The 14192-nt window shown below is 45.8% G+C and overlaps 1 long non-coding RNA gene across 1 annotated transcript in view; it reads right to left on the bottom strand.

The window, feature by feature from the left end:
* Positions 1–2814: 2814 nt before the first annotated feature.
* Positions 2815–14192, bottom strand: part of LOC138492100 (uncharacterized) — a 188554-nt gene continuing 177176 nt past the window's right edge. The window contains exon 2 of the long non-coding RNA XR_011276143.1: positions 2815–3571. This is a non-coding gene — a long non-coding RNA (uncharacterized lncRNA). The remainder of the gene's footprint in view (positions 3572–14192) is intronic.

The following is a 14192-nucleotide window of genomic DNA, read 5'->3' as shown; positions in this document are numbered from 1 at the left end:
CACCTCCTCAAAGGTATTCTTCCTTTCCTCACTTTCTCCCAGAATCTCACTGTCTCCAAAGCTCTGGCCCGCTCTAGGCTGGACTGCTGCAGCAGCCTCTTTCTAAATCTGCCTGCCTCTACTCTCCTACCTCTACAACCTATCCAGAACAGGACTGCAAGACTTGTCCTTCGGCTCAAACCCAGGGATCGTATCTCCAGCTCTGAAATCTCTTCACTGGCTCCCTGTGGCAGCAAGGATCAAGTTCAAGACCCTTTTTAAATCCTCCACAAGGCTTTCTGGGGCCTGGGACTGCACTACCTTCAACTATCTCTTCCTAAACATCTCCCTTCGCGAGCTCTCCGCTCATCCACTTCCAACTTTCTGAGGGTCAGATGCTTTTCCAAGCAGAGGTGGGGGCAGATGTCTCTTTGGCTGGGGCCTCTCTTTGGAACAGCCCCCTGCGTCTCTCAAACTTGAGCAGAACCACCTCCGGTTCAGGAAGCGACTCAAGACCTTTCTTTTCGCTTTCGCTTTCTCTCTTCCTCTACCCTGCTGATGTCCCGACTACTCCATGCTCTGGTCACCTGGCTACCCTCCGAACTGAGGCCCAGGCTCCTGCATGTCCAGTTGCCCTCGCACTGCCTCCATGCTCCCCAGCACTTATGGTCTGTATATGCAACCCTACAGTCCCTTCTCTCTGCACTTTTGACCCACTCGCGGGCTGCACTTATTGAGTTACCCGCACTTCTCCTCCCGCCACCGCAATTCTCCCCTTCCACTTCCCTGCACTTGCGCAATCTGAATGTCACAAGGCCTAGTAAAATCATTGTTTTGCCCTCCCTCGGTTTCCCCCTCCTTGTCTTGACGCGCCTAGAAACACTTGTGTACAGGCGCGTTATAAATGCCATATCATATCAATACACACACACACAATTACACATAAGCACTACACTGGGAACCACTAGGTTCACATCTTTATCCATCACAACAAATGTGTCGATCCTGTCCACACCTATTAACAACCACCATACCGGTAGTCTCTCGCAAATCAGAATGGTAGCGACGTAATAAATACGAAGACACCTTGAATGTATCTATTCCAAGGAAACGGCCACCTGGATTTTACAGTCAATCAATCTTTGTAAATAAAGAGAAAGCAACCTCATTATATAGTATCCTCTGCTATTAAATGTCTGGCCCCAAACCCATAAGGTCTAACTAGCGCCCTATGGAGATAGTGTCCATCAAATCTGTACTGTTAGAGGAGACAATATTTCCATACTCCTCAACCTACAATTGTGGAAAATCATGCCACCACCAAACCATCACCAGTCACCTAAATCAGCAAGTGTGGTCACCATAGCCACAACCCTACTCATAAACACGATAAGCCATAACAGCTCACCTCTTACGCCAAGGTCAATTCACTCACCAAACCACCAGAGCGGGCACAAAGGACAAAATCAGTTTGTGCAGCAAATACACTTACTTCCCAACAAGGCTCGCATAGTCCTATCATGAAGAAATTAGACGGGTGTCACTCACTGAGGGGCTACAAACATTAATGTACCATTCCTTTTGTTACAGACTTTATTTCAAAACCAGCCCGGCCCTCATTCTAAATGGCTTTATCTCCCTCACGGGAGCAGAATGTGGAATTGGATCACCGCTTACCTGAGTACAACCGTCTACAGGACCCTCTCCAAAACACTACTATGGTGCACGGCATCAAACGGGGAACGCCAGCTGTCGGCTTGCCACTAAATACATTAATCCGGTTCACTCTCATTCATGTGATCCATAAGGAACACATGTCACGTGAAGGTAATGCTACATGCTCACTTCCGCATGTAGCATAATTGTATCCAAAAATAGAAAGGCTCTCACGCAGCCGAAAACATTAACAACAGACTACCAACACTATTGTGGGTTTTTGGGGGGAAAGATTACCAACTTGAACAAAACTGGAATTATTTTAGCAGTGCTTACCTTAATAGGGCATAGTGCTGTGCCCTGCACAGTGATCCTAAGCAGGTCACAATTGTCTGTGATCAGTCAGTGTTTCCTCAAACAGTGTAGCACAGTGGGTGGCATGAGGGTCATTAATCCACTCTCTTTTTGGGGAGGGTTATTGTCAATATTAATGATGGTCGATTCAGCAGCATAGGTTCCAAGAAATACATGGTTTACAGCTTCTTTATAATGTACCTATTGAGCAAGCACCTACTCATAACAGAAAGCAACACCAGGTGAATCAATCTGTCAACACCCTGCGAACCATTCAACCACAGATTAGCCAATCTGAGCACCATATGAGATGTTTAGGCTGTCAAGCTACAGAGTTCTGTTAAATCACCCATCCCATGACACCTCACTCTTTTTGCTCACCCAGGGACCAACATTACTTGGGACTGGTCCCTCACTAATTAATAAACCAACTGCTGCCTCCAAGCAATCTGGGACATCAATGTGGATGGAGCACAGTGACATTAAGGAGCACTGAGTTTGCAGCAATGGTAGCAAGCTCGACCTGCTTAATGGTATAACCGGAAGTAGCCTGCTGAGCACTAGCAGAATTTGCATCTTGGATCCTCCAAAATACAATGGAATGCTCCCCAACTGTCATTTGGAAGAGGCTCTTTTTACTTATGTTTTGAATACAAAACTCAAAGGAACTGAGTGAAAGCTTTAAAGGAAAAAAAACTGGCGGTTTTAAAGGCTGCTGCAAAACGGCTGGATTGTTGTCTTAATAGACACTTTCCTTCACCAACAACATAACTTCACCATTTGGGTCATTTCATGTTTTTGTACCCAGAGACTTCTGTAGTTGAGCATTTGTGTTTGTGTTTATTTAATTATGCTGAATACACAGAACACCCTCCATTTCCACTCACCAAGATAAACTTCTCCTTCGGCAACTCTTCTAGGTGTACAGAGGCAGGTTGCAGAATGCACAGGCACAGTGGTTCTTGGCTGTCTTTCATCATTTTTCTTACTCTCAGTTGTTTGTACGCCTCCAAGCTACACTGGAAAGTCTGGCTCAATAAACCACTTGTGTGCAAGCGGGGAGAGGCCAGCGGGATCTGGTACCAACGCATGTCCCCAAAGGCTTGCAAGGTGGAAGGATGTCTATACATCCTTCCGTGAATGCTACACAGTGGGTTAGGGGTAATTCCCATAAGACTGAGGTATCTGGGGAAAGACTGCGCTAAAGATGCATTGGTATTCGGGGCCTTCGCCCAGCCCACAGTTGATGGGACAACCAAGTCCTGTATTTTTTGTGACATGTTCAATGGGGGCTGTAAGGGACCTGTTGGAGGGCGTTTTGGGGGCAGTCCGCCCTGCTCAAGCCGAGGAGAGTCTCTGTCCACTGCACCCTTTTCGCCGTCTATTTCGTCTACCAGACAACTGGAGTCCTTCCTGCCCTTCCTCACTGAGCAGCGTTTCACAGGGTTGTGGATAGTGGTCTTCCTGGTCTTAGTCAAAAGAGGTTCAGTTACTTTTCCTCGGAGTGCAGATTTAGAGGTCCCAGAGACACATGCAGAACCAAGGGAATTATCTTTGGGACAAGCATTCACTTTTCTGCTACCTGAAAGCAAATAAGAGGAAATATGAGTAAATGACAGGAAACGGAAACAAGAGCTTCTTCCGGTTTATAACATTCACATAACACTCTATACTCCTTTAAAACAAGCAAAATTATAAAGTTCCTACTCTTTTTTCACAACAAAATGCAAGTCCTTAAACAGCAGAAAACAGTTGAAATGAAGGATAAGCAACTAGTAATTGGACAACATGTCATATAGGGTTAGTCTAAGTTTACAGATTTCATACCGATTCAAACAGCATTTCTACGTTAATAAGTGCTTCTTGAGTAAAAAATAAACATCAGGAGTTATTTATTACAGACCAAGATCTAATTCCCCTAGTATGTCGATTTAAAGATCTAATACCGTCTTAGTAACTGAATCACAGCTTAACACTAATTTTTTCGCTGTGTAAAGTCAAGCTATGAAGAGAGGGACAACTGCAAAGAACAAGTTACTTACCGACTGGTAACGTTCTTTCGATTGGACGTTCCTCCAACGTATTCCTCATCTTACATGTATTCCATCCAGCTTTAGCTGCTTCGGAAATCTTTTCTCGGTAGAGGGCGCCGTGTGTCGATGTCGTTGAGTCGATGGTCCCTCGAAGGCCTCCGTCGAGGGTGACGTCATCGGGTATACAAGTAGCACGCGCAACGCCCGTTGGCCTCAGTTCTGTTTTTCCCCCTCTTGCTCTAATGTGTAGAATGTGCCAGTAGTCAGGTATCAGCCTTGCGAGAGTTGAAGTGGCAATAACCCGGAAAATCTACAGAGGGGTAGGATGGAAGGGCGATGAGGAATACATTGGAGGAACATCTAATCGAAAGAAGGTTACCAGTTGGTAAGTAACTTGTTCTTCGAATGGATTGATACCATTACATGGTGGAATATGGCACTGCTTTACCAAAAGCAAGCTCCTTAGACTGGGAAGCATCCAGACTATAGAATTTTGAAAAAGTGTGCAGCGATGACCAAGTTGCTGCTTCACAAATGGATTTTATGGGAACACCTCTTTGAAGGGCTGTTGAAGAGGCAATGCCTCTGGTAGAATGGGCCTTAAGCCTTCTGGTGGGTCTTTTCCCGCCAATCTGTAGCATTCTGAAATGCAAAGCACAATCCAACGTGATATGGTTTGTTTTGACATCGATTGACCCAATCTCCTTCCGGTGTAGCCAATGAAAAGTTGATTATCCACTCTAAGCTTGGAAAGACGAGAAATGTAAAAGCTTGGAGATCTTCTCGGGTCCAACCTGTGCAGTCCTTCCTCCTCCTTACTAGGATGAGGTGGAGGATAGAATGCGGGTAGAACAATTATCTGATTTAAATGAAAATCGGACACAATATTAGGTAAAAATGAGACAGTGCCTGCAATTCGCTCAATCTTCTTGCAGATGTTAAAGCAACTAGGAAAGCGGTTTTCAATGTCAGTAACCTTTAGGGACAAGTGTGCAGGGGTTTAAAAGGGACACACATTAAGAATTTTAGAACCAGATTAAAATCACAGATTGGTACTTGGAAGGGATAAGGAGGAAACACATTGGTGAGTCCCTTTAAGAATTGTACTATTAAAGGAATTTTGAAATAGGAGCATTCTTCCGAAGAGTGCTTGAAAATGGAAAGCGCTGCAAGATAACCTTCAATGGTCCCAACATTTAGACCTCTATGTGCTAGGGACAAGAGGAAGGACAACACTTCCGGAATGGAACATAGAAAAGGATCAACATTCTTTTCTCTGCACCAGTTGCGAAACCTTTTCCAACGGCAACGGTATAGAGATTTTGTTGCTGGCCAGCTTGCCGAAAGCAACTCCTCCATGACGTCATCTGGAAGGTCCCAATCCTTGTATCTCAGCCTTTCAGATACCAAGCATGAAGGTTGAGAGTTTTGACTTCTGGATGGAGAACCTGGCCCTCCATTTGTGAGAGAAAGTCCTCTCTCGGAGGAAGACGTAACGGAGGACAGATGGACATATCTAGAAGGTCCGGGTACCACGTTTTCCTGGCCCAACCCGGACAATTAGGATCATGCGGTTTCCGAACCGTCTCAATCTCCTGATGACCTGAGGAATGACGGGAATCAGAGGGAATGCGTATAATAGTGGGAAGTCCCACTCCATCACGAACGCATCCCCTAAGGCTCCTCTCAGGGGAAATTCCCTAGAGCAATACCTTTCGCACTTCCGGTTGATTCTGTTCACAAACAGGTCTATTTGAGGGGTTCCCCAAAGGGCAAAGATCTCTTGAAGGACTTCCTGAGCCAGTTCCCACTCGTGGGACACCGTGCTCTGTCTGCTCAAAGCGTCCGCCATCATATTCTTCTCCCCGGCTAGATGAACTGCCGTTAAGGAGATTCCTTCTTGAATTGCCCAATACCAGAGCTGCATTGCCTCTCTGCACAGAGGTAGTGACCCTACACCTCCTCTTTTGTTTAGATAATGCATGGCCACTGTGTTGTCGGTCATATCAGGAAATTCTTTCCTCTGACAGATGGCAGAAAGTCTTCAGCGCTAGTCTGACTGCTCTCAGCTCTAAAAGGTTGATGTGTTGTTTGGACTCCGATGGAGACCAACGACCGCTGATTGTCAGATCGTTGGTATGAGCTCCCCACCCCATGAGTGAGGCGTCCGTCACTACTGTAATCCCAGGCCATGGTTGCCAAAACTGTTCTCCTTTTAGGATATTCTCTGTGTAAGTCCACCACAGAAGATCCTGTCGAACCTTGTTCGGAATCTGAAGAAAATCCATCATTTGACCTGAGAACTGGGACCATTGAGTCTTTAGAGCCCATTGAAGGGATCTCATGATCAGGTGTGCCTGTGGCACTAGGAAGATGCAGGATGCCATGAGGCTGAGCAACCTTAAAAAGTCGTACGCCTGGAGATTTAGGGCATTTTAGAATTTGGAAACCATCTGAAGAATGTCTTGAGCCCTCGACTTGGGAGGCGAGCTTTTTCCCAAGGATGTGTCCATACAGCCCCTATGTACTGGAGCTGTTGGGAAGGTGTCATTTGTGACTTCTTGAAATTGAGGGAGAAGCCCAGTCTGTGGAGGAAGTGGCATGTGACTTTCAGATGATCCAGTCCTTGTTCAGCAGAACGTGCTCTGATCAACCAATCATCCAGGTAGGGGTAGACGTGAATCCCGCCTCTCCTGAGGTGCGCTGCCACCACTACCATCAACTTGGTGAAGACCCTTGGGGCGGAGGTCAATCCAAATGGCAGGACTCGAAGCTGATAGTGTGAGTCGCCAACTACGAACCTCAGGTATTTTCTGTGCTTGAGAGGGCTTGGCGCATGAAAATGAGCATCCTGGAGGTCCAATGACACCAGCCAGTCCTGCAGTTGAAGAGCCTGAAGGATCTGAGAAAGAGTGACCATCTTGAACTTGTCCTTCCTGAGGAACTTGTTCAAGCTTCTTAAGTCCAAGATGGGTCTCAGTCCTCCGTCCTTTTTGGGAATCAAAAAATACAGGGAGTACCATCGCTTGTTCTTCTCTGCTACAGGTACTGGCTCTATAGCACCTTTCTCCAGCAGGGTTAGAACTTCCTGCTGTAGGAGCGGGTCTGAAAATTTCAAAGGGTGTCTCCCTGGTGGATTGTTTTGAGGTTGCATTAGAAAAGAAAGACAGTAACCTTGGGCTATTATTTCTAGAGCCCAAACATCTGAAGTAATGGCTCGCCATTCTTGCAGATGCTGTGACAGCCTGCCTCCCACAGGTGTTTTGTGATGCAAGTCCTCAAAGTGGCTTTGTGGGGGTTGCTGCGGCCGCAGATGGCAAAAAGGCTGCAGCTGGAGCGGGCTTTGCACGTTTTCCTCGTCCACCACGAGTGGCCTTTCTCTGGCCCCTTTGACTGGCCATTCCTCTCGCCTTTCCATATGAGGAGTAGTAACGATAGGATCATCCCCTCCAAGATTGTCCTGACGCACGAAAAGGCTGAGGTTGTCTAATAGCAGCTCCTAAAGACTTGGCAGCTGCTTTTGAGGTCGGCAACCTCTCAAGGCTGTTGTCACCCTTGTTGCCAAAAAGGTGAGACCCGTCAAAGGGCATGTTCAGAAGACTGTTTTGCACATCTGGTGCGAACCCCGACTTCCGTGACCACGCAAATCTGTGCATTACTGTGCTAGTGCCCATGGACCTGCTCAATCTATCTGCAGTGTCCAATCCAGACTGAAGGGATTCCTGCGTGGCCTCCTTTCCATCTTTAACAATGGCTAGGAATCCTTCCCTTTCATCTCCTTCTGGTATGTGCTCCGCCGCCATAGCAATGCACTCCCACAGAGTGTACGAAAATGTTGCCAAGGCACATGTGGAGTTGGCCGATTTTAACGCCATACTCCCAGCTGAAAATACCTTGCGTGCCCAACCATCCACACGCTTGTCGTCCCTATCCGGAGGGGTAGGAGGGTACGCAACCTTATTTGAAGCTGTGGCTGCCTGGACCACCAGACTCCTCGGAGTAGGGTGTTTAGACAGATAGCCGGGGTCGATACTAGAAGGGCGGTATTTTGAAGTAAGGGATATATTCACCGGAGGAATAGAATCCGGAGTCTCCCAATTTTTGCCCACCCTATTTTGCAAGGCTACATGGAAGGGTAAAATCGGATCTTCGGTGGGACCATGATATAATATATTGGTCAGATCATCCTGGATGAACTGAGTTGGTGGTCTAGCCCACCCTAAATATTCAACCACCTTTGTCATTAGTTGACGCTATGAGGGACTGGCATGTTCCCCTGGTTCTGGCCTGCCAAAATCTGTTTCAGGCGAAGTATCAATACCACTTGCATTATGCAAGGTTTCCACCAGGTCCCTCATCCTGCTTTCCTCAGAAATCAGGCATTCTGGGACATTTGGAGTGCCATATTCCAGGCCAAAAGGAACATTCTCCTCATCAGACCTCTCCTGTTCTTCAAAAATTGAAATTAAGGATTTGAAAAATGATTTCCTTGGAAGAGGTTTAAAAACCTTTTCTGTGAGAGGTGTATCAGTGGAACCTGAAGGCATTACAGCCTTTGTAGCCTTCTCTTTTGCTGTTATTTTTACAGCTCCTGGCTGAGCTGGCTGAACTGGAGCCTTTGGAATATTTGGCGCTAAGGGCTTCGGGGTCGACATCGACAAAGGCGTGGATGGCTTCGATGGCGCCGACGAAATAGTGGTCGTCAACGGAGCTGGCTTTGAGGGCGTCGAGGCGCTCTTCGAAGACTTGCCCTTTGAGGTGCGTCGGGTTTCGAACGGTAGACTCGACTCGAGCTGTCTTTTTCGCTCGGCGTCCTGGAAGATTCCTGATCCTCCTTTCGATCACCCGGGCTCGAGGGCCCGTGAGTGTCAGAACGATAATGCTCCCGGCCGGCTTCCGAAGAAGGCGCGGACCGAGACTTAGCTTTTTCAAACACCTCCATCATTTTTACCCTGAATGCGTCCCACTCTTCGGACCGAGACTTAGCTTTTTCAAACACCTCCATCATTTTTACCCTGAATGCTTCCCACTCTTCGGAGGAAGAATGTTTTGTGGGGCATTTCATCCTTTTTGGGGATTCGTCCAAGGACGAGGTGGAAGGGGACCGGTGGCGTCTTTTCGGGAATCACTTCGGGACCTAGACCGTTGCCTTTCGCTTCAAGGAGATTTCTCCTCACGGGACCTCGACTCGACGCTAGAGGCTTTTCTGTTAGGTTTACGACCTACCTGCAGTTTTCCCTTCCTCTCTCGCAAGGCGTTCACCGTCATCGCCTGACATTTCATACAGGCCTCCATGTCGTGGCCTTCCCCGAGGCACTACAGACATTCCCGGTGCGGGTCCATGATGAACATTTTCGAACCGCAGGATTTACAGTTTTTGATTCCCGATCGCTGGGTCGTAGTCGGGGTCGACGACGAGGACATATCGAACATCTTCAGTTATTTACTACATCATAGAACTACACGAGGCGTGCTGAGTCTCCGAAGCAACACATACTGCGGAAAAACAGAACTGAGGCCAACAGGTGCCGCGCGTGCTACTTGTATACCCGATGACGTCACCCTCGACAGAGGCCTTCGAGAGACCATCGACTCGACGACATCGACGCATTGGGCCCTCTGCCGAGAAAACATTTCCGAAGCAGCTAAAGCTGGATGGAATGCATCTAAGAAGAGGAATAAGTTGCAGGACACAATCCATTCGAACAAACTTTACTGACACCACAATAACCACGTTTACATGTCTTTATAACAAATAATTGTATAACAAATGCACATATAATGAACATTTGATAACGACAAAAAATAATACATTTCATTTTTCACCCCAACCATTTCCCCGCAAGACATAACCCTTTACCCCACCCCCACATACATTTTCATTATGTTTTTCGTTATAACATTTTCATTATATGTGCATTCTACATAAAATGTTCGTTATAAAGACTGCACAACAATACACACCTTTGATCCCTGTTCCCCAAAGATATGGAAGCCAATGGGTACTAATTTTCTCCCCTTTCTCTTGAAACTGTCAAAGATAATAAACGTACCTGTAAGCCTTGTTCTGCATCACGAGAATCTCCATTAAATTACTAATGACTGAATATATCAGGATCTGAACTAGAATACAGTGTATGAGGATGGTCACATGCTTATAGCTTTTGTTGCTGCTTGTTTTCTCCCTAACTGTGGTGGGTTCGTCCCAGATGTGTGTGACTTATTCCCTGATCTCAGAGAATCTACCTTTTCCTCCCTGGTGAGGCCCAACAAGGCCAAAACATGTCTGTGGATGCTTCTGCTCCAGAGGATAAGGCATGGCCTAAAACTGGGGTCCCCAACCGTTTGTGGACAATGAGCAACATTTAGTGTATGAAATGAGGAGGTGAGGAACATCGGAACCTTGACAGAACATATTGGCATTCAGTTGTTAGCCAACATATTGTTAATCAAATTACAATCTGAATGAAGTTAACAATGTAACTAAGGCATGTTAATGTTCAGTAATAAACACTATTTGCATACTCTTACACTGGGGTAGGGCATTCTCCCCCCAAAGTCTTCAAAGCCATGTGCATCACACACAGAGCCCTCCATAATACAGGAGCTGAGTTCCTGCAGAACAAAATCATCCACTATCAACCCCCCAGAAACCTCTGATCGGGCTCACCCCTCCTCTCGCTATTCCCCCTTAATACTTCACCCGAGATGGCGGCTCAGCTTTCTCCACCCTTGCCCCCACTATCTGGAACACTCTTCTCTGCACATCCACCACACCGAAAACTACCTTTCCTTCAAAAAAGTCATCAAAACCTGGCTACTTGCCGCATTATGATAATGATAATGAAGTGTTATTTATATAGCGTCTTATCCTGAAACACCTTCCTAAAACGTCCAATTCCCATTCCAAACTTAGATACACTCAGCACCAGGCGGTGCCGGCTGCATTTGCAGTAGCCCTGACCTCTCAGCACCAGGCAGCGCTGGCCGCTTTCGCTGCTGCCCGGACCACACACACTGTCATACACCAAACTAAGTATGATGGTTTCACCACTAGGATTGAGATCCATCAGCTAATACTGAAAATACACCTTAAACACTATTTCTCTGACAATACTTTTGATGCTTTGGTAACTAACAGTGGATTTCATAAACTATCTTCTTTTTTCCCTCCTACGACTAGTCACTGCTCTGAATGCATAGTATTCGGAAAAAGAATTATGGCAGAACTAGAGGCATTAGAAGCAAAAACTAAGAATGAAGTCTTTCAAAATCTTTCTAACAGTGAACATAAAGCAGTACAATCTTTGAAATCAAACAAATCAATAATGATGAGAAAAGCTGATAAAGGAGGTGCCATAGTACTGCAGGATTGATAAATGTACATCGTGGAATGCTGTCGACAATTGGGAGACATTTTATAAAGAAATAGAGACTGATCCAACAGAAAGATTGTAATCACTTATAACAATCAAAGTAGAGAAAGCTTGTGACGGCCAGTGGATCACAAAGAGGGAAGCTGAATACTTGATCACCATCAACCCGAGCATACCTAAATGTTACACCTTACGAAAGTTCATAAAACCTGGGTGACCCATTGTCTCAGGAACAGGTGCAATATTAGAACCCTTACTGCTACCCTTTAGGAAATGTTATGTCCTGATTCCAGGCAGCGTCAGATGCTGGTTTAACCAAGACTGTGTTGAGTAGTCTCTCTAAAACAAATGGCTCATGTACATACATTTTTGTATTGACACTAATATTGCAACGTTTCTGGGTCTGAACTAGACACTATTTACGAAACGCTCATATCCTGATTCCAGGCAGCATCAGTATTAACTGCATCTGGCCACGCCTCCTTCCCAGCATCCTTTAAATCCGGAGGGCACGCGCAGCATTCAGCAAGTGTGTTCATAAGACATAAGTGTGCTGTCTGACTGGATGCTGCGAGCGGGCGTGGTGATATATGGTAAAGTGATACGGAGTGTGGAGGTAGAGTGTGGAGTCTGCTGGAGGCAAGTCTGTTTTCCGTGTCTATTGCTGGAGGAGGCAACAGAGAACTGTATAACTACCACTCCTGGCCGCGGAGCGGGCCGCGGAGTGTGGAGGTAGAGTGTGGAGTCTGCTGGAGTCTGCGGGATCAGCGGATCGGAGGACACGACCCACTCAGGTAAGATCAGCCCGCTGAGCATATACAACTTGAAATATATGGTGCGCACATAAGCCCACGTGTTAAAGGTGAAAATCGAACACTGATAGAAACTCTATTAAGTGAAACAATATAAAAACAAGCTGAAATGAGAACATGTCCTTCTACTTTACACCAGCAAAAGTGTTAAAGAGTTCAGCTGACTGAGTATAACAGACGTTACCAGACAGTACCAGGGAAATTTAAGACCACGGAAGCCCGGTAAATCTGTGAAAAGCGCAGTGTGGGGGGACTGCGGGAACTGTCCTTTGCCCCCGCACTGCAAAACAAAGGAAACCTCGAATACAACGCAGCCGAGAAAAGAGCACCATAGTGTTTCCTTCGCGCCTTGTTTGATTTTTTTTTAAACAAATTCTCTGTACAAAGCGAGTATTATAGATCTCGCACCCAAGACACGGTGTGGATCGCATAATAGAAGGAGAACTGTGTGGGGGGACTGCGGGAGTAAGTCCTTTGACCCCCACACGTATAGAGAAACTACAATCATCCCCCGACCCCGACCTACCTAGTACTGAAACTGCTGAGAACATTCATGGCGCAGACGCGCCTTTGGGGAGAGCGAGGTCCTGTACCGAAGGAAAGGCGAGGAACGCGAGCGGCGCCCGCGACGCGCTGATAGCATGTGCTGAACGCGGAGTGGCAGCAGCCAGAGGGAGAACTGAAAGTGAGAATGGCGAGAAACGGAGCAAGTAAAATCTGCTCCAAGGAAAAACAAAGTGAATCACTGAAAAATGACGACCGTATCTGAAGAAACCAAAGCAACATTAACCCAACAATTGTCACGGAGAAATACGAGACAAAAAACTAAATTGATGTCAGAAAATCTGATGAAACAAGATGACAGCAATAGCAGCGTCATGGAAGAGGAGCACAACCTGAGCCAGTTGGAACTACCAGATAGCACACCACTTAAAGAGAAAAGACCTGCAAAGGGAGGAAACAACAACATAAACAGGAAAAACCATGATCTTTTGCTACCCTTAAAAGACAAACCAGGTGATACGCAGGAAGGAGAAACCATTCAACAAAATTGCGATCAACAGTGCAATAAATGGACAAACCTTAAAGCAACAAATGCCGAAGAAAAAATTAACCCTCAGAGGAAAGGGCAAAAGGATCAAGAGACAAAAACAGACAACAGACAAATCAAAGAACTGGAAACAGCTATTGAACAAAAGCTCTGTTCCAAAACTATATCACAGGAGAGCGATACCAGTAAATATGATCACCCATTACTATCGCAGAAAGAAAAGGCCATTAAGGCAAAAGAACAATTGAAATTGTACTATCAAAGAGCGACCAAATCATAAAGATTCATAAAAGAAACTGCTCCAATCAGTCAATGTCGAATGTAACGCATATCGCTCGACTTAACAGAAATTGAAACACTGATGGAATTACAACAAATAAATAGGAAAAACAAAAAACAAGCTAATTTAGCTGAAAGAACATTGGAAACCAGCAATGAAACCAATAACTGGCAAAACTATGCTGACTCAAGCTATACAACTGTAAATAACACGCAGCTAGCAAACATGGAAACAAATGGCAAGAAAGCAGCCCATAAGTCAGAGGAAACTGTTGGCGACTGTCCACCTAAGCCAGGAAACAAACAGGAGTCAGTTGCTACATCAATGCTGGATCTACAGAATATGCTGATAGCTGTGACAACGCAAACAATGATACCCTACATAAAGCTACAAGAAGCAGGCAATGAAACAACGAAAGAACATACTACGATAATTAATTCCATATCCACCAAACAAAAGAATCTAGAACAACTGATACATAAAATACAAGAACGACTCAGCATAGAAGCAGAAAACAGTTATATATGGCAACAACGTCTTGCAGAGATAGCAAGACAGGACAGAATGGATAAAGCAACGCTCTTGGAAGCCTTAATCTTGTTTACAAAGACATCTCTAACAAGGAATAACATCGAAGGAACAAACCAAATG

The sequence above is a fragment of the Ambystoma mexicanum genome, chromosome 10 (assembly GCF_040938575.1).
Source record: "Ambystoma mexicanum isolate Mex_15411 chromosome 10, UKY_AmexF1_1, whole genome shotgun sequence".
Taxonomy (NCBI): Eukaryota; Metazoa; Chordata; class Amphibia; order Caudata; family Ambystomatidae; genus Ambystoma; species Ambystoma mexicanum.
This window is presented reverse-complemented; position numbering and strand designations above follow the sequence as displayed.